We start from the raw sequence: 7,772 nt of genomic DNA on the forward strand, positions 1-7,772 counted from the left end.
TTGATCAAACTGAAGGAAAACTATACATTTTGAGAGATTTCAATAATAAGTTTGAAAAGGTAGATTGTAGATACAATGCAATAATCCAGAAACATAAAAAAGGCATGAAAACTGACGATGAATAAATAATGATTGAACATTTTTTACTAAACAATGCTTTATGCAACGAGAAATACTTTAGAATACGAAAAACCTTGAAATATACTTTAACAAACATAAAAAAAAAACATAATACCAACATATAAGTTTGGGTTTATTAACAAGCATTCAACAATTGAGCAGGTCTCAGCTATATTCTTAGACGTAGCACAAGCCTTCGGTTTGGCATGAAGGCTTTGTTCATAACCTACAGAAAATGTTCCCAAAACAACATACCAAACTATTAAAATCGTACATTACAACCAGAATGTTTTGAGTCAAATAAGAAGAAGCTTAATCTACAATAAAAGAAGCTAAAGCATGTGAACCACAAGAAAATATTCTGGGACCAATGTTTTATCTACTATGCACTTGTGATATACCACAAATGGAGAATATTACGATGGCTACATTTGCTGATGATACTGCGATTATAGCTGTCGGAGACAATAGCGAAGAAGCCTCACAAAAATTACAACAGGCAAGTGACAATATAAATAATTGGACACGAGCTTGGAAAATAAGACTTAATGAAAGTATATCTGTACATGTGCAGTTCACCTATAAACACACCATACAAGCACCAATAACACTAAATAATACTATCACTCCAACGCTAAATATCTCGGAATGAATATTGATACAAAACTTCGCTGGAAGGAACATATAAAGAAGAAAAGAATAGAACTGGAATTGAAATATAGGAAAATGTACTGGCTAATTGGAAGAAAATCCCAATTATCAGTACATAATAACTTGCTAATATATAAGCAAATACTGAAACCTATATGGACATACGGAGTTCAATTATGGGGATGTTCTGCAAAGTACCATATCGTAAATAAAATATTAAATTTTTCATAACAAAGTCCTGGGAGGTATTGTGTGCGCACCCAAATACTATAGGACTGATTACTTACATCGAGACCTTCAGATACCCACAGTCAGTCAAGAAATCAAGAGAATTGCAAGGGGGCATGAGGAATGACTCCATTCTCATGAGAACATTGAAGTATTGCAGCTTTTGGATACCATCAGAATATGACACAGATTCAAAAAGATCAAACCATCTGATCATGTGTACTGAGATGCATGTTATAAAAAATGCAGCAGTGACATGTATAAAAATTATTTCACCAGAGACTGAGATAGGGCCGATGGGTCCTCCTAGTTATATATCTAGTTTTAAGTTATCATAAAGACAAATTGTAGGTTAGGCGGAAACGACTAGTAACAATATAATAATTAAATAATAAAAAAATACTTTAACAAATATTTTATTTTATCGAAATAAGAAGCTAATTGTTAAACATCGATACAAATTGGCAGTGTTTGTACTTGTTAGAAAACAGGCCAAGCCAATCACACTCATTATACCCTTCATAGCCCTGAAATTACAGTGCAATCCCTAACCAATGCAGTAACAGTCACACAACAAAAACCCTCATTCATAAAGAAACAATCATAGTGATGTACGAGATTATTGTCCCTCCTGGACACTCTATAGTTATTGGTGTATGTTCGTTTTGGATTGAAAGCTTCTGTCCTGTAATTAGAGTAAACCACGTTAATTCACAGCAGCTTCAGGGACCGTATGTCTTAAACTGCAATTATTAGGCAATAAATACAAAGTCTTTCAAGTCATTGATATTTTTTACTTGTAACAGCTTATGACTAGTGGACTTTGAGAACCTTCAATCCACCTTTTGAGAAAACTGCGCTATATTTGCCACACTAACGTCAACTTGTCTTCTTCTCTTGATAATTGTCTTGACTGCGCCAGTTATGAAGTGTAAAAGGGCTTAAAATACTAAAAAAATTGGTTATATAAACATGTTGAACGGTGATACAAAACGATTACTTGTTATTAGTTATTAATTCTGTATCATTAGTCCAAAAAAACATGTAGATATAACATGCTAAACAACAAAAATGTGTTGGTCATACAAAATTTATATTCTACCTTCGAATTCGTTCGATATTCGAAATTGATGGCAAAAGTCCAAACCGCGGGGAACAAGAAACGAGCGAATTAATTTTTTAAATTGCATAGCCCGTTAATATTTTTAAAACGCGTGTATCCCGATAACCGGGGACATCACCTATCCCATACAATTCTAATGGGACCTAAGCCAACACATTCCTGTCGCCGACGAAACAAGACTGGTGTATTTACATCGTTGCAAGGCTTATGTTTATTTTGAGCGGCAGCTTATTAATATTATATAATTTTTCGAGGTAGATTTTTAACATTATAGTTTTATTAATGAGAATTAAGGTTATCTCATAAATTACAAAGTAAATAAATTGATAATATAATGGGTTGCAGAAAAAAATTGAAACATTTATACAAACATTTGTTATTTCTATTTGTAATATGACTACAATTATGGCACCATTTAAGAACAATGTTTTTTATAATTATTTATTAATCCATTAAGAAAGAAAAATAAAATTTCAATTGGTAAGCTGTCAAATTTTTTTTATTATATTGATGTTATCTTGCCGTCTAATCATGTGTTGAAACCTTTTAGATATTAAAGGTTCTTGTATTGAAGCTTCAATGAAGACTAATTTTAAAACATTCCTTATTAATGATAAAAAACACTATTATTTTATTTCGAAACAATAGAGTAGTTAAATAGATAAAGATTATAAATAGAGCTTTATATTACATTATATATTTTATAATTATATTTGACAGTTTTTTAAATTTTATTATATTATCTATATATTATTATATTTAATATATTGCATCATTAAAAATATAGCTATTCAAATATCATTATAATAGGATAAAAATATTAGGGGATTACACATCCATCTTTTAGTATAAATTCTAAGAAAAATAAAAAATTTTCTACTGAGATAGTAATTAATATATTCATTCGACTATTTTTTGACTCTCTCTTAATTTGGATGAATTTAAACAATAATAACCACAGAAAATATTTTTCTTTCTTGGGATGGACATTCATCATCTATCAATAAAAGTGTATGACTATATTGCAGATATTAATTTTGCAAATTATGACTTTTGATGCACATATTATTAACCCTTAATACACCTCAAATCCTAAAACCCTCAAAATTAATTTATAGTCTCATCAAATACTAAACATTGTAAAACACTAATAAACTAAACAAGAGCTGCCCTAAACTTTTTGTTCGTGTTTGATCCCTTTGATGGTTTTAGTGAAAAATTCTCCAACTGGTATATAATACATTTAATACTGAAACTTTCTTATAATTTACGCAATATTTTCTCAAATATAAATAAGAAAGCTACATAATTATTATTTTTCCTATTAATAAAATATTTATTTCAATGTCAAACCTTTTGTTAATATCATTATAGAACATTAGAAACAGGAATTTAAACAAATACAGTGGATTCAAGGTTAGTAGGATAAACCTGATAATATGTTCGAGAGACGCATTTGAATGAATTGAAATTAACCAAATATATATCCAGATATATATCCAATAAAACAGCAAATGCAAGTCTTGAAAATATATGACGTCTGCACGTCGCAATATTGCCGCATTAACTTAGAATTTTGACTTACAACGTTTGCGAGTTTGCAAACTCTAATTATTATCACTAATATTATAAAGAATCTTCTAGATATTTGACAACAGGGTCGACCAATGCAAATTGAATTTTATACATTGATGCTGTCTCTTTTTAACTAGAGTAAAATGAGAAAGAAAATCTGCTGCGAGCTTATATTTTTAAACTACGAAAAGTACTATATTAACTGAGCATTTAATTTAATTACGGTAGATGTAAAGTAATTAGGGTAGAGCTGACAATATATCTGAGGCATGCATTTAAATTCTCTTGAAATATAACGAATTATATTAGTGTTAAACAATCTCGTTATCGTTCTTGTTAAGGAAAATGTTCCCCAATCTTTATTGTTGCAATCATCAGACTTTTTGTTCCTTAATGACCCCTCGCGTTAGAACCTCGAAAAGCAGCTAAACCGGAGATATAAATTACGTAAATTTCCAAGTCTTTGCTCTCCAATTATTATTTGCCTCCTTCAATTACACTTCCTGAAATAGGAGCCTCATTCAAGGACTAATTAACTGTTAGTGTTAGTTTTGGTACTTGGCACTATAAATCATTCTATCCCGTTCGAACACTCTTCAGTTGCTAGTTGAGTTCTTATTTACCAACAACGAGTAAATCTTAATAAACAGCTTAATTAGTGAGAATAAATGTTTTTTTTTAAACACAATGTTGGGTAAAGTAAATTTTAATAGATCAATAAGTACTATTCCAAAAATTATAATGCAGCATGTAATGTCTAGAGGACATTATAAATATTATTATTGAGAGGTTATTAAGCTTTAAGTTGGCAATAAATTTTAAACGTAAACAACTGCGACTGTCAAATTTCATTTATTTGATGGAAAAACGTATTTAGAATGTTTAATTGATAACTGTAAAACCCTTAAAACAATTTTATTGTTACATTCAATTTTAAGTTACGAAAATTCTAAAAAACTATATGAGTTCACTTGAACGAATTGTATAAAACAACAAAAATATCATATAATTAATTGCAATATCAATACTACAAATAAAGATCTACAAAATAAATCCGTCAAACTTAAATTAGATTTAATATTAAGTTAATTAATTGAGTTCGATTTAAACTAGATCATTTTTATAGCTTCAAACTCAGTCATTTGTCTTGTTTACTACCTATATTAGTGATTCGTCTATAGTTTAACAACCTAATTAAATGTCATAAAATGCTAGAAATATAAAAGCAAAGAACACGTCCAATACCAACTTCCGACGTCCAAGTTTATATAAAATAGTTTTTTTGACTGTCCTCTAAAGAATAAATTTATTAATAAGAAACTATTAGAAAATTTTAAAAGATTATCTTTAAAGCTATAATATAAATATACATTTTTCTGCTATAATATAAAATCACTATCATATTATAACAGAAAAATATCGTTTAATACAATTTTAATTGAAATTATTAATTTATAAACATTATACAATATAATAAAGATATAACTCTATTAAAAGTGTCTAAATTATTAAGCATTTAAAATGAACTTATTAAATTTTTTCAAAAATTTTTGGCAACAAGTATTATATTCCGAGGTAAAATGTATATAATAATGAAAGACATGTCTAAATTGTCTATATTGATTAATATAACAATTTATATAATTTTCACTGCTTTCTAAATAATAATTTACTATTAATGTAGCTAATAATACATAGATTTTTTTTTATTTTGACTAAATAATTAAATATATAAAAGAATGCATTTATTGAATTTGGATCAAATATTAAAGATACTACTAAATCCAAAAATGTATCCACAAAAATCAAATTTTTGTGGAGAATTAATGTCGTAAGAAGTAGCACACAATACATAATAAGAAAATTAGATTATTTGTAATAAAATAAGTACTTAAACTAAATTTAGTACTAGAAATGATATTATTATAATTATTATCATAACGTTATCTTCATATCAATTATGTTCAATGGTTTTATGTTTACATTTGTTATAAATGTATAAATTAGACAAAATGATTAAATACATAAAACAAAAATCTTATTGAATTGACAATCAAATGTTTCTGACCACAAATTAAATATTGACTACTGTGCAGATTTATAAAAAATATTATTTTCATTGCTTCTTAAAGAAGTAAAGAAGTATTATATTATTAATTAGTTAGTATTACTAGTTCAATTTTATTTTACTCAAAGAAAAATAGATTATAAAATCTCTAACGAATATTAAGAACGACTAAATCTAAAGAAGTCATCAAATGTAGATCAAATCTTTGTGGAAAGTTAAAGGATTAAGGAAGTAATATGCAATATATAACAAGTAATCTCGATTATTTTAAATTAAATAAGTATTTAAACTAATTTTACGCCAGAAATGATACTATATAGTTGCAAATACTTGGGAAATATTAAGGATAATACTAAATCCAAATAAGTAATGTAAATAATTTATCAAATATAAATCAATTTTTGTGGAGAAATAATGTATTAAGAATAATTTAGATTATCTCTAATTATATATATATTTATTTAAACTATATTCAGACCTGCAAATGATACTGTTATATTGATCCGTAATACTTTATGTAAACTATTGAATTTAAATCAAATTATTTTTAACAATTGAAAATAAAGAAATAAAAAATACGTTGAGTACTGTAACATTTTCTGAAAAATGGAATGTTCACTGCTTTCTAAAGAAAATATATTATATTATTAAAAAAGTTCAATTTTATATTACATCAAGAAATATGTTTTTCAAAATCAAAGTTATTAAATACACATAATGTGGTAGGAAGCAATTTAGATTATACCAAATTAAATAAGTGTTTAAACTAAACTTAAACCTGCAAATGTTATTATTATATAAATTGTCGTAAAACTGTATATAAACTACGTTTAAATTTTTGCCTTTCAGAGTTATTATAAATTTGTAATTGTGGTTAAATGTTTAAATACATAAAACAAGAAACTTATTCTATTTGAATCAAAGTTTTGTGTTCTTATATTTTATATTGAGTACTGTAACACTTTCTGAAACATAGATTGTTCATTGCTTTTTAAAAAAGAATATATTATATTATTAATAAAGTTGAATTTTATATTACATCAAGAAAAATGTTTTCCAAATTCAAAGTTATTAAATACAAATAATGTGGTAAGAAACAATTTAGATTATGCCTAATTAAATAAGTGTTTAAACCTAATTTTAACAAGCAAAAGATATATTTATATTGATTATTGTAACACTTTATGTAAATTATGTTTAAATTTTTGATGTATCGAGTTAATATATTTTAAAGTAATTACAAACGACAAATACAAATCCCCAAAGAGTTGTGTTTGAAAAAAAGGCTTAAAATATCACGTAACATGGAACGATATTAGAAAATCTTTTGTCCCCGATAAGTTTACTTGTGCGCAACAAACTGCAGTGCATGTTAGTTGGTATATATTTATTTATATCGTAACGAGCGATACATAATTACTCCGCAAAAAAATTGCGCTTAATATTTACAAATATATTTTCGTTCTTCATTTCGAAAACGCGTTAAATACAAAACTACTTACGGTGTGAGGTCGGTGTCATCCAGAAAGTTCTACACGAACAATAAACGAACATAAATCACAATCCTGTCGCAATTACTGGGACCCTTAACGAGATATTACTTTTTTTCGAGTGGCCTTACCTTTGTCCGTTACGTCACCGCAGCCGCATTACATCCAAATAAGGAATAGTTATGTCCGCGAGAAATTCACCGGGAACTACGCGAGTTTTGTTACTACTGTGGAAAACTAGGAAACTCGCGTCGAGTGAGCGTCGGAAAAGCGCACTTCAACGCGCATCGCGACCGCACTGTCTCGGCAGTTCGACTAAGTGCCAGCGCCCACTGCGATCCGGACCTATCGAATTCGGATTACCCGGAACAATGTTTCTTTTCTTCCGAATAACGTCGTTATTTTATCATTTACGAGGGTATATCTTTTTCACGATAGCTTAGATTTCTGTATAATTGCTGTATTTTCTCCACTTCTCTATTAAGCGGGACCATCACTAGATATCGTTCTTCACAGC

The 7,772-nt window shown here is 27.9% G+C and overlaps 1 protein-coding gene across 25 annotated transcripts in view; it reads right to left on the bottom strand.

Annotated features, from left to right (window-relative positions):
- Positions 1-7,563, bottom strand: part of pHCl-1 (pH-sensitive chloride channel 1) — a 210,879-nt gene extending 203,316 nt beyond the window's left edge. For 14 of the 25 annotated variants that reach the window (XM_076396925.1, XM_076396924.1, XM_076396918.1 and 11 more), the window contains exon 1: positions 7,268-7,555. The gene's annotated coding sequence lies outside the window, so the exon portion shown is untranslated. Of the gene's footprint in view, positions 1-7,267 lie in introns of all 25 variants that reach the window. The other 11 variants (XM_076396931.1, XM_076396930.1, XM_076396929.1 and 8 more) reach the window with 3 other exon arrangements.
- Positions 7,564-7,772: the final 209 nt, after the last annotated feature.

This window comes from Rhynchophorus ferrugineus, unplaced genomic scaffold, assembly GCF_030347505.1.
Source record: "Rhynchophorus ferrugineus isolate W39M unplaced genomic scaffold, kcgeb_rfMv2 rfM2, whole genome shotgun sequence".
NCBI lineage: Eukaryota > Metazoa > Arthropoda > Insecta > Coleoptera > Curculionidae > Rhynchophorus > Rhynchophorus ferrugineus.